Source organism: Monodelphis domestica, chromosome 1, assembly GCF_027887165.1.
Source record: "Monodelphis domestica isolate mMonDom1 chromosome 1, mMonDom1.pri, whole genome shotgun sequence".
Taxonomy (NCBI): domain Eukaryota; kingdom Metazoa; phylum Chordata; class Mammalia; order Didelphimorphia; family Didelphidae; genus Monodelphis; species Monodelphis domestica.
In genome coordinates this window covers 161,143,236-161,169,739 of record NC_077227.1, presented here as the reverse complement: position 1 = coordinate 161,169,739, position 26,504 = coordinate 161,143,236, and the positions used below count along the sequence as shown (strand labels likewise).

General features: G+C 38.0%; 1 protein-coding gene and 1 long non-coding RNA gene across 5 annotated transcripts in view; one reads left to right on the top strand and one right to left on the bottom strand.

Annotated features, from left to right (window-relative positions):
* The window catches only part of GLCE (glucuronic acid epimerase), a 168,105-nt gene extending 146,456 nt beyond the window's left edge, over nucleotides 1–21,649 (bottom strand). For 2 of the 4 annotated variants that reach the window (XM_007479629.3, XM_007479628.3), the window contains exons 1-2: nucleotides 21,433–21,649; nucleotides 20,290–20,375 (exon numbers count right to left, since the gene is read on the bottom strand). The gene's annotated coding sequence lies outside the window, so the exon portion shown is untranslated. Of the gene's footprint in view, nucleotides 1–20,289; nucleotides 20,376–21,097; nucleotides 21,238–21,432 lie in introns of those variants that run through there. The other 2 variants (XM_007479630.3, XM_007479631.3) reach the window with 2 other exon arrangements.
* A 56-nt stretch (nucleotides 21,650–21,705) lies between these two features.
* LOC130456100 (uncharacterized) lies at nucleotides 21,706–25,023 on the top strand. Its single transcript, XR_008914434.1, has 2 exons — nucleotides 21,706–21,817; nucleotides 22,400–25,023. It is a non-coding gene; the product is annotated as an uncharacterized LOC130456100 (long non-coding RNA).
* Nucleotides 25,024–26,504: the final 1,481 nt, after the last annotated feature.

The window sequence follows — 26,504 nt, the reverse complement described above, 5'->3', positions numbered from 1 at the left end:
AAAACATCTAACCCAAAAACATTTTGAAAAAAATTTTCCCCCTTCTAGGGGGTCTAGAAGTCTTATCCCGATTGTAGGAATAATGAAATATAATAATAATATCGAGACTCAAAATTGTTCTAGAATTAAAGAAATTCCTAAAGAGAATACTGCAACACCCCTTGTAACTTGACATATATCATAAATTATTTTTTAAAATTTATCCAAGAGTTGGAGATAAACAAGTTTCAGTAACCTGGGTACCTCCTTAATTTAAACCCCACTGAAAACCTCTGAACTATAATCAGAGCTAGATTTGGAAAAATACAGTGTATAAAGATACAATTAACAGCCAATATTATTATGTAGTTTCATGATAAAGAATTAGAAAATATGTAAAATGGATCTTGCAAACTCAATGGCAAATCATGTAAAACAAAATACAGAAAAAGGGCATATTACATATTAAAGGTTTTAATATGTAGTCAAAATTACTGTATTAAGTACATAAATTAATTAACATACTCTGTCCCTGTTAACTTATACACAACGGTATTGAACAGAAGTAGAGAATTGTCCTGCCCATTGGATAAGGTCCTTACAGGAAATACCCCCCCACACACCCCCAAGGGAATGCCCTTCAATAGGCCTCAATATATCTGTGGCACCCCACAGACAGAAGATTGCATGTATTCTCAGATTTTTTTCAATGCATTTATCAGCTCTGAATCTTTTTTTTTTGGCTCTTTTTTTCTATTTAAAAGTTTGTTATAAGGGACAGCACTGTGGGAGATGAGAGACAACAGGTAATTGAGGTCACGTAGAAATGAGTCATCAATAAAAATCTAGTTTTAAAATGTGAATTATATATATATATAGATATCTATATATATAGAATATATCTATATATCTATAAACATCATCTATAATTATATTTAAGGTCAAACTATGTATCCTAACTTAAATTCATTTAACAAATTAATTGAACAATGATTTAAGTACCAACTATGTGGAAGGCCCTCTGCCAGAATCTATACAAGTATTAGACTGTCTTTGTCTTTAAGGAGTTTATGATCTAACAGAGATCTGTGTCTGTGACTTATAAAACAGTGTTTGATTAAAATCACAACAGTTTTAGAGCATGTTAAACTATAGCTAAAAAGGTGGAGGGCAGGCAAAAATAAAAACAACAGAGAAAATGATGAATTCAAAGATGTAAGCATTAAGCACCAAAAGAATTGTACCAATACCTTTGTGTATCTTTAGCCTACTCAATACTGTCCTTAAGGATCTGTTAGCCCTGGACTGTTGAATCTGTAAAGGGTGTCAACTTCCTTCACTTACCTTAAAGTTTATAAACAGTTTAATCCCCAAAGTTCAGGGAATCACTCAAGTCTATCTATGGTCTGACCAGTTCCTAGCAAGGCCTCTCACAGTGCTGTTTCCAATCCTAATGTTGACTAAAGGAGTTTAGTTTTTCAAAATGGCACAGGTCTTCTTTGTTTTAATCTCAAAATACTATAATTAATAAATTACATTGAATGAACCATTTTTCTTCTTTCGACCCAAATGGACCATTACAGTAATAGAAACTAATTACTACAGAAGTTCAGGGTATAAAATGATATGGACTAGATGATCTCTAATGTCCCTAAGAACTCTAAAATCCGTTGAACCAATTCTCTATCACACATATCTCAAGTAATTATGCTTAGCTACCAAGTCTACTGTTTTAATCACACCTCAGGGCTAATTGTATTGAAGAAAAATATCACCAGATACTCTTCACAGTACTTTAATGATACGATATTTTACCCTATATTGCTGACTTCCTCCTTTTAAAGTACTATTTTTTTTAATTTAAAATTTATAAGAAAATCCAACAAACTGAAAATAAAAAATAGTAAGAGAAAAAATAATGCCATAAATCTAAAAAGTCCAAAAGTTTTTTCTAAAATATTAGAATGCTTATATATATATTCCACATAGTGAATGAATATAAAATGTTAATTTTTTTAAATTTACAGTCTTATTTAGTTATAAATCTTAAAACACTAAATGTATTCATATTGGATTCCCAATGCTTCTCATTAAAAAATTTAAAAGTACATCAGTTCCTAACAACTCTCATGCATTTTATAACCAAATGGGCAATGCTACTTAAGAATAGTATATCTTAAACCATATTATTTCTATATACTGGCCCTGATCAAATAATGACATTTAAGTAATCATGACTAAAACATATTGACTTCCTTTCTATACCAACAGAGATTAGAAGTACTGTGCAATAAGCTTATTTTTAGATTTAACTAAAATTTAAAAAATAATAATAGGAGGCAGCTGGGTAGTTCAGTGGACTGAAAGCCAGGCTCAGAGATGGGAGGTCCTGGGTTCAAATTTGAACTCAGATACTTCCTAACTATGTGACCCTGGGCAAGTCATTTAACCCCCATTGCCTAGCCCATAACCATTCTTCTGCCTTGGAACCAATACTCAGTATTGATTCTAAGACAGAAGGTAACAGTTTAAAAATAATAATAACAGAATAAGTGAAGATTGCTTTTTTTGTATATGCAAGAAAAAGTCCTTTGAAGGAAAAAGGTCCTAAGAGACCACAAAATGCGCCCCCTAAAATCTCTTCTAAAGAATTACTGCAAACCATTAATCTGGTGCTCTTTCAGTAAGCCAGCCTGATTAGAAAAAAGGTTATATCTCCTAGCAGAATTCTGGAAGTACAATACTTTTCTTTTGATATGGAGAGCCAGAGGCAACTAGATAAGCACCCATCCTGTGGTCAAAAAAGACCTGAGTTCAAATACAGATACTGTGTGATCCTGGCCAAGTCACTGCTTGCCTCAGTCCCTCACCTGTAAAATGAGCTGGAGAAGGAAGTGGCAAATCATTCCAGTATCTTTGCTAAGAAATCTCCAAACTAGAGTCATGAAGAAATCAAACACGACAAATTAATTCTACAACAACAATGGATAGTCAGAAGACCAAGTCCTATTTCTTGTATGAATCCTAATTATTCCCCACTATATTAATTTACTAATTATAAATTTAAAATCAATTATAGTACTTAATTTCCCTCGGTTTTTCAGAGGGTAACAGAAACTCTGTTGCAAGAAGAGCTTTCTAAAGGACCTAGTAAGAATGGAAGTGGATAAATATTATTTTTAAAAATAATTTCCAAGAATAATGTCTTGTTTATGAAACTATAACAATTGTGTAAGTTGTTGGGGGGGGGGCATGACTGTTTGATTCAATTGAAATGTGTTTAACAAATATTTGCTGACTGACCAAATGTTAAATGTCTGTGATAAGTAATAATAATAATAGCATTTATATAGTGCTTGAAGCTTTGCCAAAAATCTTTCCAAAAACTCATTTTAAGCATGCAACAGTCCTGAGAGGTAAAGTGCTATTTTATTATCCCTATTTTACAAATAAGGAACTGATTTTAAAAATAGACAAATGAATTGCCCAGTCAAAAAGCTGTGTCTGATTTTGACTCAGTTCCTCCTGACTCCAGGTCCAGCACTCTATTTATTCACTGTACCACCTAGCTGCCTCTTAAGACAAAAAACAAAACAAAACACTAACCAAAGATATTTCCTACTTTAAAGTTATTTACAATCTAGTAGTAGAAATAAAATAAATATACAAATAAATGATACAAGTTGAAGTAAGATAAAATGAACAGAGGAGATCCAAACCAAGTGGTAAGAGATTAGAAAAAGGGAAGATCATTTTCCTGTGCATCTCCTTCCCCTAATCCTGCTTCTCATTCTGACTGTGACAGATCTGCCAAATGGCACCAGGCTCTCCTATCTGAAAGTTGTGTTCTCCTGAATTCTTTCTCATTCACCTCTCACATCCAGTTATCAAAGTCCTTTTGATTCTCTGGCAATCTCTTCCTGTCTTTTCTTGAAACATTTCACTTTGACACAATCACTTGCCTATAAAAACTTCCACTGCAGACCCCTAAAAAGTACAGAAAAATGATCCCAGAAAGCTGTGTGCCATCTTTTCCAACTCTGCTCCCAACAGCCTGGTATCCTATTTGTCCTGCTCAGATAGTCGAGGATCTAACTATCTATCCATCTCCTTCTAAACAATCCTTTTAAGACTTTTGCCAGACATATTCTTTGTGCACAAATCAGGCTGTGTCTATTATCTGATAAAAATCATTCAATGAGTCTTCTCCTACTTACTACAACTCAGACTCATTTGTCATTCAAGTCCCTTTACATTTTGGCATCACCTTACTTTGCCAACCTTATTTAATGTTTCCTTTTTTGCACTCAAGGCTGCAACTCTCGCTTCCTGTTTCCAGTCTCCATGTCTTTGCTCATGCTATTTTTTCACTCTTCACTGGGTTAAATTCTGACCTATCAAACGTCACTCCCCCAGAAAACCTTCCCTAAACCCCACAAATAAGGATGTTATTTTCTTCAGTCCTCACCTGGCACTTAAAACACATTTTTGTGGAAATGGTATGTGTGTATGTAGCCAAAATGCACTGTATATTTATCTTATCTAATGTTTGGATCTCTACTTGCAGCTAAAAGAGTGTTTTGAAATGTTTGCTAAAATCAAATTGTTAGGAGTCTCAGGAAGACGGAATTGGTAGCAGTATGGATCTGAGCAAAGATAAATTAAAAATCTATCCTCACAGTCCAGGTGTTCAGTCATAATGGCCTGAAATGGGGAACAGTAGGAGACTGAAATGCTGGGCAAGGAGGGCCTATCAAGCAAATTGGATTGGGAAGCCTGGCTGATTAGAAGGGTGGGAACATAAACAAGTCTGGAAAATTAGGACACTAGAGTTCAGTCTGAGGCAGGTTACATCTAAAATAGTGGTAAACAAATGCAGTATAAAGGGGGCACTTAAGGAGCACCTTGGATAGAGGGCTAGACCTGGGAATTGAAGGACCTGGGTTCAAATCAGACCTCAGATACTTCCTAATTGTGTGATCCTAGGCAAGTCATTTAACCTTGCCACTCTTTTGTTTTAGAACTGACACAAAGACAGAAGGTGAGAGAAGAAAGGGAGGGAGGGAGGGAGGGAGGGAGGGAGGGAGGGAGGGAGGGAGGGAGGGAGGGAGGGAGGGAGGGAGGGAGGGAAGGAAGGAAGGAAGGAAGGAAGGAAGGAAGGAAGGAAGGAAGGAAGGAAGGAAGGAAGGAAGGAAGGAAGGAAGGAAGGAAGGAAGGAAGGAAGGAAGGAAGGAAGGAAGGAAGGAAGGAAGGAAGGAAGGAAGGAAGGAAGGAAGGAAGGAAGGAAGGAAGGAAGGAAGGAAGGAAGGAAGGAAGGAAGGAAGGAAGGAAGGAAGGAAGGAAGGAAGGAAGGAAGGAAGGAAGGAAGGAATCCAGCAAGCAAGTGGCCTTGGGGGAGGGAATAGGGGCTGGATATACACATACCTGCTTACTGTACAGGAATGTTGTGAGAATCAAATGAGATAATATATAAATATATCTATATTCATCTACATATAAAGCACTATATAAACCTTAAAGTGCTATATAAATGCTATTATTTGAGAATTATATTTAAAGTGTTTACACAACTGAAGCTTTGGGATTGTATGAACATGCCAAAGGAGAGAATATAAAAATAAAGGAGGCCAAGAAGAATGTGAAAGGTTGCTCATGTTGAAGCAGAAGATAATGAGCAAAAGATGGGGCAATCAGAGAGAGAGAGGAAGAGAACCAGGAGAATGAAAGTCAAGGAATTCAAGGGAGGAGAAAATAACAAGAAAAAATGTAGTCAACAGATAAAAGTGTACAGAGAAATCAAGGAATATAAGAAATATTTTCTTTATTTTGGTTATTAGGAGCCCATTAATAAGTAAAAACTAAGTTGCAATTTTTTAAATTAAATTTTATTTAATTTTAAGAAATTAACAAAAATCAAATTTACATCTTTCACTTTTATCCCATTAGAAAAATAAAAATAAAAACAAAATTATTTTAACAAATATGTACAGCCAAGTAAAACAAATTCCTTCATTGGCTATATCAAAAAAGATATCTTTCTTCATTCAACCCAAGTCCATCATTTCCCTGTCAGGAGGTAAATAACATTTCACCATCAGACCTCTGGAATTATGAACCATTAGAGTTCTTGTAGATTTCAAAACTGTTTTTATAATATTGATGTTATAATTTTCCTCATTCTGCCTACTTCACTGTGAATCATTTTGTACAAGTTTTTCCATGCCATTTTGAAATCATCTTTCCCCCAATTTCTTATACCACAATAGGATTACATCACATTCATAAACACACACAATTTGTTCAATCATTCCCTTAGTGATAGATATCTCCTTAGTTTCTGGTTCTTTGTCACCACAAAAAACTATTATAAATATTTTGTGTACATAAGGCTTTCTTTGGGCTAGATCAATGCTCATTAAAAAAATTTTTTTTCAATCAACAAAAATCCACCTTCCTTTTTTCTTCCCACCTCCTTCCCACTTGAGACAATAAGAAAACATGTATAGTAAAGCTAAATAAATTCCAGCATTGGCCAACCCTCTCCCCCAGCAAAATGTAGGCAACATGTTCCCTTCTTTCTTTTAAGCCTCTTGAGACTCGCCCTCCTTAGAGTTTGCTTAGAACTAACATCCCCTTTCATACCTTCCTCTTACTCATATTGCTTTTCCTCTTTCCCTTATATTTTTTTGTACACGGACATTTCTGTATATTTTAAGAGTGTCTGTGTGTATTCCTATTTCTTTAAACCAATTCAGATAAGAATATGGTTCCTGTTACATAATTTCTCCCACCCTTCCTCCTACTTACCCATCCAAATTAGGAGAGAGAATTTTCCCCATCCTTCATCTCCTGTCCCCCTGCTATTTCCTCTTTCCATCCTTTATAAGATCATTAAAACAACAAAACTACTACAGGATCCTCTGCCCAATTAGATTCCTTCTATGATCTTTGATGCAGAATTCTAAGGAGACATATGTCATCTCCCCATGTTAAAATATAAAGTCTATCCTTGTCTAGTCCCTTATAATTGTTTAGTCATGTTTATTTTTGTCATGTTTTTCTTGACTCCTGTGTCTCTTCTTCAAAGTTTCTACATAGCTCTGGCTTCATCGAGATTGCTCACAAATTCTCTATTTCAGTAAAAAGCCATCTTTGGATGAGCAAATTATTATTGGTAGTATATCATATATCCCTTGCCTTCTGGAAAATTGTATTCCAAGCTCTCAGTTCTTTTAAAGTGTTGGTTGCTAATTCCTCCTTTAATAATTCTTTGTGGCTACCTGGAATACTTTTTCTTTGACCTGGAAACTCTGGATTTGTGCTATAACATTCCTGAGTATTTGGAGAATTTCTTTCAGGAAGTGATCAGTACATTCTTTTTCCATTTTGACCTTTGGTTCTAAGAGACAATTTTCTTTTATGATTTCTTGAGATACAACATCTAGGCTATTTTTTTTTGTCACAGATTTCAGTCCAATAATTTTTATCTTTCCTTGATCATTTTTCCCAGTTCAGTTTTTTAGTATAAAATACTCTATATTTTCTTCTATTTTTTTCAGACTATTGACTTTCAATATTTCTTAATATCTCATGGAGTCATGCCTGTTTATTCTAGCTTTCAGAGTGTTGATTGTCTAGGCAAGGCTTTGTATCTTTTGTGCCAAGCTGCTAATTTTATTTCCAATTCTTTCTTCAAGTTTTCCTTTCTTTCCTAATTTTTTTCTTCTAGCACTCTCATTTAATTTACAATAATATTTTTAAAATTTAAACCCAATAATTTTTTAAAACCCTTGCTTTATCTCTTCCAGGAATTCTCCTTGAACTTGGACCAATCTGAGGTGTAGCCTAGAGATTATCAAGCTTCTAATGCTCCCAAAGTGACCTGACCTAGGACAAAGTCTAACTTTGTTCCTTCCCTGATCTGAGCTCTGCAAATTCCAGACTTGGATTTGGATCTGAACAACATACTTTGGTTGGAGTGACAATAGACTGCTACTTTCAGACACCTGGAAAACTCTGCTAGATCAGAATGAAAGAATTGTATATTCTCTTTCAGTCCAGGATTCCTGCCCTGGTTATTTTAAAGCAGGCTTCAGACTGGCCTGGGAACTAGAACCAAGATCCCTCTCCACTCCTGGAGACCCATTCATCTAGGTGCGGTTTGCTTCTGAACTTCTTTATAGTTCAGTTCACAGCCAAGATCATGTACAACCTAGAAGATCACCCCTTGGCATAGGACCCCTCCCTCATTTAATCCCTGATCTGTGACCAGAACTGGGCAATGATCCTACAACAGGCATGTCAGGTCTCTCTATATTGGATCTGGGATCCTGGTACGGAGCTCTCCCTGGGCTGGAATGTTCCATGTAGGAATTACTGGCTAGATCTGGTTCCCAGTGTCCCAGAGACATTTCTGTTTCCCTTTGCTGTCCTGGATCGGAAGAATGACTTCCTTGGATTTCCAATCAGTCCTCATTCTGATACATTTGTGTAGAAGAGCTGTGGGTGAAAGTTCCACTGCACTTTTGCTACACTGTCATCTTGTCTCCACCCTCCAATTTTAGTCAACTTATAGGACAGTAGTGGTCTATTACATTTATATACCATAATTTGTTTAGCCATTCCTCAATCAATGAATAACCACACTGTCTTCAGGTTTGGGATGAGAAGGATAAAGAGAATGGAGGGGAAGGAGAGGTGAGGGAAAAGATGAGGAGAAGGAGGGAGAGCTTACACACTCACTCTCCCTCCACCCCACCTCACCCTCTAGCCTAGTCTGTTGCACTGCTAGATCAAAGGAATGCATATCTTAGTCACTTTCTTAGCATAATTCCAAACTCTCTTCTAGGATGTTTGGACAAACTTCAATCAGGAACTAGTGAAGTTTTTATCAGGGGAGTAACATGGAGAGAACAGTGCTTTAGTAATGTTAACTTGGTGGTGAAAATCTGCAGGAAAGAAGACCAATGGGAGAACACAGCAACAGTCCAGTCAAGGAGTGATGAGGGCTTGAACCAAGATGGTGATCATGTGAAAGGAGCATGTTTGTTCTCTTTCTTCTATATAACCCAGGACTTCGGTTTCAAATCTCAGTCCCACCACTTGTATGGCCTTGGTTAAGTCACATGAACTTCTTCTAGGCAGCAGTAGCCTCATCTAAAAGATGAGAAGGTGTGATTGGATGATTTCTAAGGTACCTTCCATCTCTAAATCCTATGAAGTAGGACATAATTAAGGAAGACATGAGTGGAATGGGGGTCAGGATTCCCTCATTCTTAATGGGGGAACACAGATGGGGAAGAGGAAGAAAAGTAAAGTACATAAGAATAAGGGCAAAGGCTATAACACTATATATTTTTACCTTTGTAGGACCAGATTCAAATGTCTAAAACTACCTTCTACAATATAACACATCCGAAAATATTATGGTAATACATCCTTAGTTAGAATAATATATATAATACATCTATGTCCTGCCTCAAGGCATGTCTTCACCTAAGTTAGGTGAGTTTATATAATTAGAAAACCCATATATAGCCCTTTGATATAATAAACCATGTTTCCCTTATTTGAGTTCTAAAAAGAAAAGCTTTTTGCCATATCCATATTATTCTAACTGAAAAGTCATTTAGTTTAACCGATCTCTATAGTTCATGGGTTAAAGAAAACAAAATTCAATGTGTTTATATACTGTTTCAGTGTCATACTTTGTAAAAGATAGGAAAAATTAATTTAATATTTTGATGTAGATTTTTTAAAATGACATTTCTATAAACATTAGCAGTGAATTTTAGATTTACTCCATCCTGCTTAGTCTTTAGAATTTTAGCACCCAGGAATGTATACACCCCTACTTAAGAATTAAGTGTGGAGGAGGAAGGTCTATGACCTGAGTGTTCTATCAAGTGACAAATCAGAAACTGACTGACCCCCTGGCCTGTCCAAAGCCAAGTTTAAGCCACCATTGGTACATATGAGACACAAGAAAGTGATGTAAAGAACTGCCTTTGTATTTCGAGTCACTTCCTGTGAGAGGGACTTTGTCAGTGGTACTTGGTTTAGAGGGCTGGAGTGTGGGACCTCAGACTGCTTCCCTTAGATGACCACATGGTGAGTATTAAGGCTGACTCCCCTTTTCCTTAGCTCTTTCTAGAGGCACTAGCCTCCAAGGAGGCCCCTCATCTTGGAGGAGGCCTTGTGGCTAAAAGTCGAGCTAGATTTAATCTTCTGGGAAGGTCCCTTGGCTGAGGCCTCTGAACCCCCCTTGACTCAGACCAGGCGGGAGCCTTTCTTCCGTTTTCCCTCTATCTCCCTCATTCCTAATTTCTTCCTTCTATTGTAAATAAACCACCATAAATTTCCATCCTGACTTGAGTATTTCATTGGGATTTAGAATTTAAATCCCTGGAGACCACTAAAAAATGTATCCAGTCTCAACCCTAAATTTACCCTCAACACTGCCACATCATTCTATTATTCAAAACTTTCCAACAATTTATTATTGTGTTAAGAGAAAATTAACCAGACTGGGAGTCAAGATCAAAGGGTTTAGAGTTAGAATAGACCTTAAAGTTCATCTAGTTTTACTCCTTTGTTTTTCAGAGGAAGAAAGTGAGCCCCTGAGGGTGACATGACTTACTTAAGAGTCAACAGAATAGTGGTCTGAGCTGCAGTCTTGACTCTTTTATCACCCAGATAAAGAACTTTAGACAAATACCCCCATATCCCAATTTATTTCCTGGGTTCACAAACAAGATAACTATAAGGTCCCTTCAAGCTCTGACAGGGAAACAGAGAGGAAATAACTAAGGTTGGTTTTTTTTTCCTTTTCTCTGTAGGTTCCTCCTTGGTCATCTCACTGACTTCTGTTTTCAAGGATCTTTTCTATGAATTTGTCTTAAAAATAAATCCAGCCTCACACTCTATCCTCTCCACTCTGGATTTCCAACTGTCTGCCAGACATTTCCAAACTGAATTTTCCCACCAGCCTCTCACATTTAATATATCCCAAACTGAACTAATCCAATACAATAAACATTAAGCACCGACAATGTACAAATATATTGTGTACTTCATTTTATTTAAGCTTCACAACAACCTCGTGAAATAGGTACTATATAGATCAGTGATGGCAAACTTATGGTGAGAGTGCCAAAGATGGCACAGAGAGAGCTCTCTGTGGGAACAGGGCTGCCCCCCCCCACTCCTGCCCAAGTTTATTATTAGAAAGGCAGAGGGACTTGGGTGGGGTGCTCTCCTCCCCTTCTGTACCATGTCTGATGACATTTTTTCACATCCCCTGCCCCTCTGCCCAGTAGCACAAAGGGAGTACACTGGGAGTAAGGTGGGTGGCAGAGCTAGAGGGGAGTGAAGTGCTCAGGCCACTCCCCTCCCCCTCTCTACACTAGCTGAGGACATTGCTCACTTCCCCCACCCCTCAGCCCAGCAGCCGAATGGGAATACTTTCTCTCTCCCCTGTGTGGGGTAATGGAAGGAAGGGCATACCCAGCACTCAGTGGGGGTGGGTGGGCCTGGCACTAAATCTAGAGAGTGGGGTGGGAGCAGGGCACAAACTCTAAAAAGTTCACTCTTACTGCTATAGATATTATCCTATCCATTTTAAAGATGAAGAAACTAAGGGTCAGGGAAACCAAGAAAAACCAGCCCATAATCACACAGCTAATAAACATCAATGATGAAGTTTGAATTCACTTATTCCTAACTCCTCCTATAAACCTACTCTTTTTTCTTGTTCCTCCATTTCAGCTAATGGCCCTTCTCAGTAACCTAAGCCTAACCTAAGTCATTTCTGACTCTCCCTCATCCCACTATATCTCCACAAGGCCTTGTACCAGTCACCTTCCATCTGCTTCCTTCTCTAAATTCCACAGCCACCCTGCTACAGTTTGCCTATTCTAATACCCTTCCAGTTTGTGTCACTGCCACTCACCTCTAGGGGAAAACATACATACCCATTTCACCTTGACTTAAATATAAGGTTCTATACTACCTTGCTCCAACTTTCTAGACCCTACTTCACATTCCACTTATGCACACCTCAGTGAAACTGCACTACTGGTTTCTCCCTCATCTCATGCTCCATTTTCCCATACTGTATACCCCCCCCCAACACACACATATAGAATGTACTCTGTTCTCTCTTTTGAAATACTTCTGTAAAGAGAACAGTCTGTTTTATCTTTCTTAAACAACCAAGTCACTTAGAAGCCAATAACCTCTAAAGTTTCATCTTTTCATACTGACTGGTTTTTTTTTTTTTAGAAGATGTGGGGGAGACTACTACATGAAAGGAAAACATTTTACTTTAAGGAGGATACTTATGCCATCATATTTCAGAAAAACTCAAAATACAGTCTGTGGCATTTCCAAAACAAGAACTGATTAGATTTGTTTCATTTGGGAAAGTGAACTTTTTTTTTGTTTTCAATATAGATTCTGGATTCAGAAGAGCTGGGTTCAAATTCTACATCCACTGTTTGCTATGTTACCTTGTTATGCTTCCCTTGTTGAGCCTCAGCTTTCTCAACTGCAGAATGAGGAGGCTGGACTAGCGGGAACCTTAGGTCCCTTTCAGCTCTAGATCTCTAATGTAAGTTATATAGTTACATGATATGTTATGTGTATACAGTGGAAAGAACACAGAAATCAGGAAGTTTGAGATCTATTGTCAATTCTAAACCCACTTATTATCTGTGGGTCCTTGAATAACTTCTTTTTTTCTCTCAGCCTTAGTTTCCTCATCTGAAAAAACAGGGAGAACTATACCTGAAGATCTCCAACATGCTTTCCATTTCTAACATTCTAAGAAATAGAAGCAAAAAAGATAAAAACAAATGCATGTTTCTCTGGGCTCTTACCAGAACACAGTAAGCTTTTGTAGATTTGATCTAAAAGGGCCATGTGAGGTCTGGCCCATGGGCAACATTTAAAGCAGTAAAATAAATGTGAATTGTTGTGATTACACCGAGCTAATCAGTTAGTGGCAAGTGTGGGGCAGTGACAGATGGAACCACTAGAGGGCAGTTGAAAAACAAGAAAAGATACAGAAGGTAATGAACTATGTAATGTGCAAGTGATGGTTTCAGGGATCACTCTGTCATGCCAAGGATGTAAAGCCAAACCAGAGCTCAAGCACAGAATGACTTCTGGGAGGGCTGTGGGCCAAGAGGAGTTGAGTGGTACAGAGCTTTGTACAATACTACAACTGCAAACGCAGCAGAATGATAAGCCAAAGAAGAGACTACAGATAAAATCCAGTACGCTGCTAGTCAGGCAAAAAAAAAAAAGAAACCACTCCAAATGGTCTTTAAGATCTGGAGAGATTTGACAATATGCTTTCACACTGCTGATAAGATAAAGACCTGGATCTGTGATTTTCATTGGTCTAGGAACTCCCAGGTGAGGAAATTCCCCTTAATAACACAGTTTAGAACCTTCTCTGACTAGTCTTAAGAGAGTTGCCAAAAGCACTAAGTAATCAAGTGATTAGCCCAATGGGGTCACATAGATATGAGCCAGAGTTCAGGGCTTCCTGGTTTGAGGCTGGCTCTGTTTACTACATCATAATACCTCTCTAGATCATTCAGGTAATTTGGTCACCAACAAAAACTAATCTCTGTTGGCAGTTAAAATCTTAGTAACATCTGACTAATCTGAAGAAGCAATACATTCAAGAGAACATTCTGAAATAGGACATTAAATGGGATGGAAGAAACCAAAGACAACCTAAAAATTGTGGTTCTAAGGATATAAAGCTTAAGAGAAAACCCAAAGACCTTTTCCAAAAGTATTAAAGATCCAAAGCAGATAATATCCCTGATACTTGTTGCTCAAATCTACATCATCTTCCAGGTCTGTTTAAGTCACTCTTCAAAAAGGCCTTTATAAAAGGGAAAAAAGAAAAAAAAATCCAGATCTGTATAACAACAAAAAAAGTAATGAAAATTTAACACATACATTTAAGAAAAACAAATTTGGGAGCAACTGGGTAGTTTGGTAGATTGAGAGCCAGGACTAGAGATGGGAGGTGCTAGTTTCAAAAGTTGACTCAGACACTTCCCAGCTGTTTGACCCTGGGCAAGTCACTTGACCCCCATTGCCTAGCTCTTACCACTTTTCTGCCTTGGAACCAATACTCAGTACTGATTCCAAGACAGAAGGTAAGGGTTAAAAAGAAAAAGAAAAACAAATTTATTTTACAAAGACAACTATATAAAGAGCCACCTTTCTATCCCTTAAGCTGGAAAGGGGGCGGGGGGGGGGGGGGGGGGAGAACGGATGGCTAAAACAGAAGTTCCTTTAATTTTATTTTCAATTGTTGATGCTTAGATTTTCATTTGATACAATTTCCATGAGTCCACTGAAAAGTTAATAAGCTGGTGGTTAAAGCTATTCCAACACAGCATATAAAAGCACTTGATTCTCAGCCTTTACCTTTTTCTGTAAAATTTCTCCCCCAGTTGCTGTTAAATATTCTCTGACATTTCAGAAGTTTCCATAAAGTATTACTCATTTTCAAAATTTTGTTTTTCCTTATTGAAGCAGCACTATTGAATTAGTATTATAAACAGAAGTCCAATTGTCAAAGAATCGATTCAATAATAAAAAGAGCTAAGGCCACTTGTCTTATAGAAAATTACTGCCAAATTCTGCCAGACCCTGCTTTTCTTCTTTCTGGGCCATTGGCCAGATACCAATCATTTTTAGGTCCTTTTTAATTTTTAGCCCTGTAATCTAATGTCTAATACCATAACTGAGACAGCTCTCCCCAGGCAGCAGGTTAGTGAACTTTCTCCCACAACTCAGCTAATGTTTTGGACATTTAAAATCTATAATATGACCTTTGTTCCAGTGAAAGGAGTTCTTCACTTTTACTTTATGATATAGTTGTTATAAGATATACTTGTTTCAAATGTTTTTTTAAAAAGTATCTTTCCTTAATTTCTATTAAACAATATAACTTAAAAAGTTTACAATGTATCAAAACAGATACAGTATTTAAAACTACTAAAATGAATTAGATAAATTCATTAAGTGATAATACTTAAGGACAGTCTACATCTTTTTTTTTTTTAAGGAAATCCAGAATTAAATAATTGGAGGAAGGCTAAATGACCTGGCTAAGCCAATAAAAATGACAATACTATTTACATAAGTTTACTGCAAATTATATTACTGAAGGAATACTTTGTAGATTTAGAAAAAAATAACAATTCATCTAAAACAGGGGTCCCCAAACTGTGGCCCCCTGAGGCCATTTATCTGGCCCCCACTGCACTTCCAGAAGGGGCACCTATGCTCCTGGAGTATTGTATGTTGCGGCGCCACAAAGCGCAGCGTTGCTGACGTACAGTACTACTTCCCGTGACATAATCCTTTGCTTGGCACCTTGTTTTAAGAGTAACTGAATGAGAGCAAGGCACTGCGCAAAGGATTATGTGGCTGCACAATGGAAAACATCAGCATGGTGAGCAGTGATCTGGGGGAGGGGTTTCCGCACTGGTTATACTGCTGCCCCAGATAGTGGTGGCAGTAATGGGCCTATGCAAGGTGTGAAAGGTCCATCACAGCCAGTGCTGCAACCTCTGTTATCCCAGACAGCGGTATACAAATTTGTTCAGTTTTGTTTTGTTTTTTTTTTGTAGAGGGACAGTGAACTGGCCCCCTGTGTAAAAAGTTTGGGGACCACTGATCTAAAAGAACAAGAAATCAAGGGAAACAAAGAAAAAAGTGGGAAGGACTAGTAGTACCGCAGGTCAAACTTCACCATGAGGTAATCAATTATCAAAACTATTTGGCAATGGTTAAGAAATAGAGAGCTTAATCAAAGAAACAAGAGTAGATGCACAGCATATACAAGTAAGAGAATACAGATGCCTAGTTAATTAATCTTTGATAAACTCGAAAACCCCAGCTACTGGGTTAAGAACTCAGTATTTGACAAAAACTGCTGGGCACCATGGAAAGCAATTTGGCAAAAACTAAGCATTGATCAACACCTCACACCATACACTAAGTAAAATAAGCCAAATGGATACATAACTTAAGCCATAAAGGGTTAGAGAGACAGTTCATGACTAAACAAGGGATAAAGGGGATTATAGAAAACAAAGCAAAAAACTTCGATTACATAAAGTTTAAAAGTTTTTGCACAACCACTTAAAATTATATGAGATACAAGTAACAGAGGAAAAATCTCAGCAGCAAGATTCTCTAATAAAGGTTCCATTTCCAAGATATATAAGGAACTGATTAAAAATTCCATGAATAGGAGCCATTTCTCAATAGACAAATGATCAAAGGATATGAAAAAGCAGTTTTCAAAGGAAAAAATTCAAGCTATTGATAGTCACATGAAAAATTTTGCTTTAAATCACTATTAGAAAAATATAAATTTCAGCAACTCTGCAGTTTCACTAGCCTTTAATGCAGTATCTCCTGCACTGAGCAGGCACCTAACACAAGCTAGTTAACATTAGCAATCTAGTAATACCAGAGGCAAGACATAAATCCCTGTCTTCTGACCCCAAATCCAATGTAAATAACTGGGGGAAAAAAATCAACTCATTTCATTGTGAATGAATGTGCTCTTTTCTGCACGATGACCTAGCACATAGTTGACTTAATAAATGGATGTTGACTAATTTTGTCTCTCATTGTAATGAGTTAACTCAAGAAAAATGGGTAAGTGGGCAAAGCACGAAGAGAAAAAAGCCATGTAAAAATTAAATTATGATTCAAAGAAAAAAGTAAATATGGTCTAAGCTAAAAAAATCTTATACATGAACAAGTTTCAAATATTTTTGTACATTTAGATATGTCTTTATAGTATGTTTCTAACATAATTACCTTTTCCTAATCAAATATGTATTAATAACCTATGTTGCCAATACAAGATTAAGGATGAAAATGTAAGTTATGATTCCTGCCCTCACAGAGTTTATGTGGAAATATAAAAAACTAAGAGGCAAAAATAAAGCACTGGGTCTAAACAGTAGATTCAGGGAAGAGACCAGACCAGTGAGGGGTATAGTTAAAAAAAAAATCTCCTAAAGGCGCTTAATGCCATGTCCCTTTTCAGTCCTCAATTTCCATGACCCCTGTAACATTCCATATTCTTGATAAGCACCTCCTTCTTCAAATTTTCTCTTTTCCTCAACTTGTAATCTTAGACCCATGTTGGTAAATCCATGGCATGAGTGCTGGAGGGGCCTGCTCCATTCCCCCTCTCCACAGTGCCAAGGACAATGTTTGCATGCCCCACCCAGCAGCCCAATGAAAGCACTGCCTGGGGTAATACAGGGGGGATGTGAGGTGGGGAGGGGGTGGGAGGGGTTCACAGGTAACTTGAAGGTGTAGTTTGAGCACACGATCTCTCTAAAAGGTTTATCAATGCTGTTCTAGAGCATCCTGGTTCTTTTTACCTCTGTGATCTTGAAAGCTTTCAATTAGATTCTTTACTGTGACCAAGACAGGCTTGGAACTTGGAACTTTCAGGGTTCTAATTCCAATTCAAATGTTGAAAAATGTCTTCAAATATTATCTTTGATACTTGAAACTACAAGATTATGAACAAATAACTACGTCTCTAAATTCTGCTTTCCTTATCTGCAAAATGGAGAAAATACCTTTCATGCCTACTTTACAAAATTACTGGGGCAATTCAATGAACCTACATATGTAAAGAGGTGTCAAAATTGAGGTACTAACCAAATTAAAATGTAATTGAGAAATGTTTAACAAAATTCTTAAAAATATAATGCAAGATAGATGTTAATTTCTGAATGTTCTAAGTCAACATATAGTTCTATTTAAGTTTGACATTGCCGATTTAAAATATTTTATAAACCTCAGTCTATAAATGTTATTATAACAACTCTTGGCATGCCCCCAAGGTGCCCTCTACAGTCATATTCTTTCTCATATCAAGTTCAATCCACATTTATCTCACTAGCCCCATACTTCTTTCTAAAATTCAGTATTATATCTCTTTATCTTCTGCATATTTCCACTGAGATGTCATGGTATCTATTCAAACTCGTCATCCTTCCCTCAAGACTATCATGAACTTTTTAAAAGTTAGATGATATAACTGATTGGAGGGTAGAGGGTAGAGGTAGAGAATCACACAACTTGGAAGCTAAAAGATTTAGGTTCAAATCCCAAATCTAATATTTAGTATTTGTACTATTATGAGCAAGTCACTTAATTTTTCACAAGATCAAAATCTAAAAGCTGGATGAGATTTCAGAAGTCCTCTAGTTTATGCTCTCTCTTTACAGATGAGGACAATGAGGTCCAAAGAGCTGAAGAGATTTACCCAAGATTACCCAGGTAACTAAGGGGCAAAGAGAACTTTTCCTAGACTCAGGTCCTCAGACTCAAAATTCTGCACTTTCCATAGAAAGAAAGCACCTTATAAGGGATACAACAGCAGCGGGCATTTATAGAAAAGGTACTTTACCATAAAGAATTATTTGGTTTTCAAAACAACCATATTGGAATAAGTACTATATGTTTTATTCTCATTTTAAAAATAAAGAAATAAGACTCACAAAGAGTCTAGTAATTTAACCATGCTCAATTAACTGTCAATTAATGTCAGAGTGAAGTTCAAATTCAGGACTTTCATGAAGACAAGTTGAACAACTCTTCTCACTAAGTCATACTGAATTACACAAAACCAATTTCATCTGAAGAAAAGGATGTGACTGCTATTCCTCTGCCATCTGTTTACCTTTCTATCCATAAAGACTGCATACACAACAAAAACAACAAAACTTTGTTTAGTAAAACAATAGTTGCAAGTTCTAATTATCTCTTGGAAGATTAATTTCAAACCCAATATTATTTATTTATAACTAAAACATACGAGAAAATAAGGAAGACCTAAGATTTATCTTTATGTAATCAAACACACATGTATACATTTTAAATATTACTTCTCTAACATTGAAACTGAAATTTCCCCATTAAGAAAACCTTTTAAACCTAAACATTTTCTTCCTCACACAAATAAAATGGGAATAGCAGAATATGACTAAGCCTTGTAAATGTTGCTCATCTCTTTAAATTTCTAAAATAAAAAACTTATTTTGAAATCTTGATTGGGCACTGACAATTAAATATTTAAATTTATATTGCCTTTCCCCCCTTAAGTGGGAAATATATACTCTGTATAAGAAACTTTCAGGTTAAATTCAAGTTCTAAACAGTCATGTGCCTTTTTTTTTAAAGGCACTAATACGTTTTGTTCCTATAGGAAACATACCAATTCCAACAAATGTACATAATGGACTGGAAATCATTCATACTATTTGTAGAATACCTTTAAGCAACCATTTTCAAAGTGTTGAATAGTCCAAAGGGCCCTTTCGGGGGTCCCTGAGGTCAAAACTCTCTTCATAATAACACTAAGATGTTTTAATTTTTAACAATGTTAAATATTGATAAGGCATATCCCACAAAAACAAAAGCTCTTTGGGGTCTTCAAAAATTTAAGAATGTCAATAGGTCTTCAGACCAAAAATTTTGAGCACTGCTGCCTTAGTAGATTTCCAGTATTTTAAATGCTGGATCTAAACAAAAAAAGATAGTATAATAAGTTCCAGATTATTCTCAACTGTTTGGGGAGCAGTGTTCTCATGAACTTAATTACCACCTGTATAACACTATGATGATCAATTCTCTAAGAATTAAACCATTTTTTTCTTAAAAAAAAAAAAAAAAGGAAAAACCCAACACTGAAATTCCACTGAACATAGCCCAATCTTTCTTCCACAAGTCGAATGGCCTTCAGGCTTCAATACAAGTTTTAATTAGTTATAAAGTACCCTAGATATAGAAGAGTCAAATCTATGTTTATAATAATATAACCTTAAAGTTGCATGAGTTACTTCTTTGAGCAACTCCTTTAATGGAGCCTGTTTAATGGATTTTTCTCCTACTTTCATAAAAGGATTCATGAAAAAATAAATTCTGATTAGGCTCTCCCACTGTTTGGATTATAAGATGAAATTTACTACACATTTGGTTATCTCAGTATTTGCAGAAATGGCCTACCTATTTCACAGTTATAAAGACCTTCCAGACATTGCTGGGTTATAATAAGAGAAAACAGAATATAAGACTCAAAAGTATTGAATATTAGTTATAAAAAACCATTCATACAATGTTGGGTTATAACAAGTGATAACTGAATAGAAGACTCAAAAGAATTAATATCAGTGCAAGATTTTTGCTGTTGCTCAATTAAAAAAAATAGATTTGCTGTATTTTCTTTCATCTTACCAAATAATTTCCAAAGTTCATGATCATCCTGGATGATGTTTCAAGTTCTCTTAAACTCCAGAGCCACAGAATTGTCACACTTGCAACTGCCATTAAAAAGAAAAAAAATGTAAAGCAGGCAATCCTTGGCAAGTCTCACATTTGTCTATTTACCCAAACTTCAGGTTTGCCCTATTAAAGATAGAATATGCAGTATTTATTTTCTATCACGCCACACTTCACTGGGGGGGGAGGGGGGGTTTCCTCCGGTGCAATTTCTTCTTTAAACAGAGGCAAACAAACACCAGGTAATCTTTTTATTTAGTTCTACATAAATCAGAATAGCCACTACAAAGAGCTCTACAGATTTCCAGAGTGCCTTTCACCTAAATTAGTCAAGAAAATCCTCGAAAGAAAATCATCATGTTTAAATAGTAGCTTTCTAGTCACCCTTAAAAGTTCTCAAAACAGGCTTTCCCTCTTTTTTTCTTAATTTTTTTTGAGGGGAGGTTGTTAGCTTTTAGTCTTTTAAAGTCTCTTAAGCAGCATGAAGCAACAGCATCATCCAGCAACCCCGGACTTTCCCTTTCGAATCCTTCCTCCAGGCATTTATTTTAAAGGCTAGCCCCGGAGCGCCTCCGCCAGAGCGCTCAAACGCAGCGCCTCACGCCCCCGCCACCTGGCCCCGGGAGTCCGACCAAGGCGCCACTCCAGCCCCTCGGGTATCCACGCCGGCGAGGTGCTATCATCCCTGGGGTCGCCCGCAGGGATCCCCGCCAGCCCGTGGGACGCAGAGAAAAGGAAACCTCGAGAACCGGACCCCGCGTACCCCTTCACCTGGGTTGGGGGCGGCACCCGTCCCAGACGCCGAACGGGATGCCCCCAAGTCCTGGAGCGCCGCACGCCCCTCCGACTGACCCCCGGCTGTCAGCCCCAAACAGCCCGGGCACCCTCTGTACTCGCCTCCCCCACGACTAAGGCGGGAGCCTGAGAAACCGCCGACCGGGACCGGGACCCGTTACAACGTCCCCGAAGCCCGCGCTAACACTCGCCATCGGATGCCTCGGCTGGCTCGAGGGCTGTCAGCGGCAGTGCGGTCCTTCACCCCGGCGGCTTCCTTTCCCCGCCCGCCCCCGGCCCCGGCTTTCCCCGCTCCTCCTATACCTGAGCCTCTCCGGAGAGCGAGAGAGAACAGTGAAGAGCCCCGGCTAGGCGGAGGAGGGGGCGGCCCAGGCCTGTGGCTGCCGCAGCTTACTCTGGCTTCTCCGGGAGGAAGCGCCCGGCTGAGCAGAAATTCCCCTGCTCCGCCCGCAGCCTAGAGACCTAGCCCTACAAGCCAGCCGTCGCCACCACCACGACCGCCGCTCTTCCCGCGAGATCCCAGCCGGGGAAGGGGCGGAGACGACTGGAGTAGGTGGGGAAATTGGAACGGCAGGTTCTCACACCAATCGGCGATCAGGCAAGAGGAGGCGGGACTCGGAACCTCTTCCCGCCAATTGGAAAGGAGGAGAGGCGGAGCCACCTTCCTCCAATAGGACTTTGCGAGAAGGTGAAATTGGAGGGGGTGGGAATAGGTGGTGACAATACGAGGCGGGAGAGAGGTACCTCTTTGTAAGAGGGTAAACCCATCAGGTAGTTGAACTTGGGTTTGGAGCTTTTCGGCCGCCGTAGACACACCTGAGGCTCTAGGTGTGTAGGGTCCCAGGATAGCGAGTTACCCTTTCCACGTCTTAAAAATGAGACATTGTTCTCCTCTTTTCCCCTCTATAAAACAACACTTTACCTCGTCGCCTCGCCCCCCGCCCCCCGCCCCAAACTGGAGCCAATAAGCGTGGCCATTGTTCTTTCCCGCATGGCCTACGACCCGCTCTTTGTCTCTCCCCTTCCCTTTCTAAAGCTCACCCTTACCTGTCTGGCAGCCGGTCTGCCCGGGCCCCACCCCAAGCGCCTGCACTACCCTGCCGGGGCTCCTCCCGAGGGAGCTATGCCTCAGCTTTGCTCTCCAAGATTTCTCGTGTCCTCCTCACTTTACATTCTTAGTCCTTTGCTGCTCTTCGTTGCAAGACTGTGACTACCCTCATCCTTACTCCACGAATCCCCTTACATTCTTCTGTTTCTTCTTGCTCCCTAGAGCCTGAGCCTCCTGAAGATGAGATTGCAGTATCAGGGGATGCCAGAGCTGGAAGAGACCTTAGAAAACTCATTTGACAGAGGAGAAAACGGATGTCCTGTTTCCTCTAACCCTAAGCTACATCTTCACCTTTCCCAGGAGTTCTTAACCCTTTTGCATTTGAGAGAGACAGACAGAGTATATGTGAGGACCCCTTTTGGCAATCTGGTGAAGCTTATGGACCGATTCACAGAACAATGACTTTAAATGTATAAAATAAACATAGGTTTGCAAAGGAAACATATATTGAATAATACAACTATCAAAAACTAGCGGATTGAATACTGGACTTGGAGTCAGGAAGACCAGGGTTTAAATTCAGCCTCTAATACTAGCTTTGTAGGCAGCCTACCCTAGGTAAGTCACTTCACCTGTTTGCCTCAGTTTCCTCATATGTAAAAATGGGATAATAATAGCACCTCCCTGCCTGGATTGTTTAGAGGATCAAGTGAGCTTTACATACATGTTAGCTATTGATATTATTAGTGGATAGAGTGCTAGACTAGAAGTCAGTTTTCTGACTTCTGATTTCTAATTCTGCCACAAACACTAGCTGTGTGGCATTGGGCAAGTCACTTCACCTCTCTCAATCTCAATTTCCATCTGTTAAATGTAAATAAAAATATCTACTTCACATAGATGCTATGAGGATGAAATGAGACAATCTGTGTAATTCACAAACCTAAAAATAAGTTCATAGAGCCCAGTTTAAGGAACACTGATATCCTCTTAATCAGTTTATCAGACAGTTAAATGAGCACTATGTGCCAGGCACTGTGCTAAGCACTAGGAATACAAGAAGCAAAAGACAGCCCCTGCCCTCCAGGAATTTATAACTTATTGGGAGAGACAATATGCAAATAATATATTCAAAGCAAGGTATATAAAGAACAAATAGGAAATGATTAACAGAGGGAAGGGAGGAGAATGAAGGGGAGGCTTCTAGTAAAAGATGGCATTTTAATTGAGACTTAAAGGAAGTCAAGGAGGTCAGTAGCGGTAGAGGAGGTGGGAGAACATTTCAAGCATGGGGAACAATAGCTTCTTATTACCTCCAAGATCATATACAAAATGCTCTCTTCATAAGCTAACCTTTACTTCCCTACTCCTTTACTCCTCTCTCCAATGGCATTGGCCTTTTGACTGACAAACAAAATACTCCATCTCTTAGCTCAGATTCCAGGCATTTTCTCTGGCTGTCCTCCATGCTTGGAAACTTCTTCTTCCTCCTCTCCCATTACTGACCTCCCTGGCTTCTTTAAGTTCAAGCTGATAGATAGTTGCCAACTGGCTAGCAACATCATAGAACAAAAGAAAAAATATTTGCATAATCTTAAAGCAGGTAGCAAAAGGAATAAAGTGAGGTTGCTAAGCTACTTATTTAGGTTATTGAGTAATAGGGAAAGGATGTCAGGGTAAATGGAGTAGGGAGGGAGAAAGTTGTGATTTTGGATTAACCTTGGTGTTGCCCAAATCAAATCTGGTCTCAAGATTAGGTCTGTTCAGGGTAGAAACATTTCCTAGTAATTAATATCATCAGAACATCTGGATATCTGGGTAGGCCTGGAGGTCCAAGATAGTAGGGAAAGACTCCTTGAGATAGACTCAATAAAATGCAGACTCAAAGTCTGTCTTTGTGCAACCCTACAGGCTCCATTTCTTTGACCTGTAAAGATGGTTTTAAATGTTAAAAGAGGGAGAAAAGGTAGTTCTCCTAGACTCATAGCACACACATTTTTTTTTCATTTCCTTTGTACAAATTAGATCCTAGATTCAGTGGTTTTGTTGCTGCTAAAGTACAAATGTTTCAATACTATTTTGGTGCCTTCTGGCAAATTTTAGTCATGCTACCCTCCTTACAACACTGTCTTCTTCAGCTGAATAGATCTGTGATAATTGTAATGGGAAAAACCTAGAATTTGGAAACAGAGGTTGTGCATTGAAATTCTGAGTCTAAAATTTATGGGCTATTCTTAGGTCATTCATTCCTTTTTTGTGCCTCAGTTTCCCCATCCATCAAATAAGAGGATTAAACTAGTTAATATCTGAGAACCTTTCCAGCTCCAAATAATAAGCTAGAATATCCATCCAAGTAGAGCCCATCAACATGCTGAGGACACTTGAGGACTACGCAATGTGAGAATGATTGAAGGAATTAGAACAGTTTGGAGAAGAAAACTACAGAATATATGATACTCAAAAAATATTTTTTTGAAGGGCTATCAGGTAGAAGAGAGATTTCACTTGTTCTACTAGGCATCAACAGAACTAGGAGCAGCAATAGGTACAAGTTGCAGAGAGGTGGATTTAAGTTCAATATAAGGAAAAATTCTTTTAAATTGGTTACTTCATGGTGAAACATAGGACTCATCAGGTAGTAGTAGGCTTTCAAGCCTCATGAGAGGTTTTCAAGTAAACCACTTGAGAATGTTGCAAAGATGACTTTACATTTCAATATGTATTAAACTAGAAGATCTCTGAAGTCTTGTCCATTTCTGAACTTGGGTTGTGTATTTCCTAATGTTTACCACCAATTAAAATATATTGATTACTTCTTCAATAAACTTTGAAAATATCATGCTAAATGCTCTGGAATGTGGGTAGATGGGAAAAGAGAAGACCCCAAAATGTTGAAGATACCACCCCTGCCCATGCTCAAGGTGCTTAGGATCCAGTGGAAGAAGCATAATTATCTAAAACATGACAATAAAATGAGACTTCAAAAAAAATAAACCATGCCTGTAATTTACAATGCACTTGGAAGCATTTATCTTGAGGAGCTATGATTTCAGGGATTCTGTGATTACTGAAAATATTTTTAGAACTTTAATCTATATAGCTAGTTTATGAGCCATTCGTGAAAATTTCCCATTACTTTTTAGGTACATATTTGCTTTTTGTTTGGTTTTTGCACAATTTATATTGCCTGATCTGGTCACCCACCTTTCTCATTAAATTTGGTAATTCAACTTTTTACTATTTCAAAAAAAAATCATGTTCAGCCTCAAAGGACAAAGATTTATTGGCACAGAAGATATTCAAAATAATGTATACATGTTCTGAAGGAAATTTCTTAAATCACTGACCATGAGAATGTTAAAGCTGAAAGAGAACTTTATTTTAATACTAAAAATGTTTTAAGTAATGCCAGCTTCATTGGAGTAATGCTACACAAGGACTTAGACTTGAATGAGAAGGGTTTTAATAAGCACAAATAATACACAGAGGGTGAGTCCATTCAAAAGATGGACAATGCCCAAAGCAACAAAGGCAAGAGACAGCAAAATGAAAATAGGGTGTAACACAATAGCCCAGTTTGACTGAAAGAGTGTATATAAGGGAAAGTAAACTGCTACAAAGTAGAGGTAAATCCATATTGGGAAAGGTCTCAAATGCCAAGTTTAAGAACTTGTATTATTCAATAAACAGAAAAAGATCACTAATTTTGACCATGGGATTGATATGATCAGATCAAAGTATTGGGAAAATTATTTTGGAAGCTGTGTGAAATTGAAGAGGGCAGAAACTGGAGGCAGTTTGGGAAACGAGTTATAAGCCTATCATAATAGTTCAGGTAAGAGGTAAGAAGGATCCTGAACTAGAGTAGTGTCCAGGAGAGGCATCTATCTAGGGGCACCATGGATAGGGTTCCTGGAATCAGGAAGACTCATCTTCTTGAGTTCAATTCTGACTTTAGACACTTACTGGCTGTGTGATCCTGGGCAAGTCATAACCCTGTTTATCTCAGTTTCTTTATCTGTCAAATGAGCTAGGGAAGGAAATGGCAAACCATTCCAGTTTCTTTGCTATGAAAATTGCAAATGACATCACTAAGAATTGAACACTGCTGAACAATAACAATAAAAGTATCCATGAGAGTGTGAATTGCAGATAGATGCCAAATATATTGTGGAATAGAATCAACAGAGCTTGAAAACTGATTGTTATGGGAAAATTCAATAAACTTTTTTTTTAGCATCTACTATGTGCTAGTTTGCTTGTCATTAGATATTCAAAAATAAATAATGAAAAATAAACCATGCCCTTAGGAAACATATTATACTGG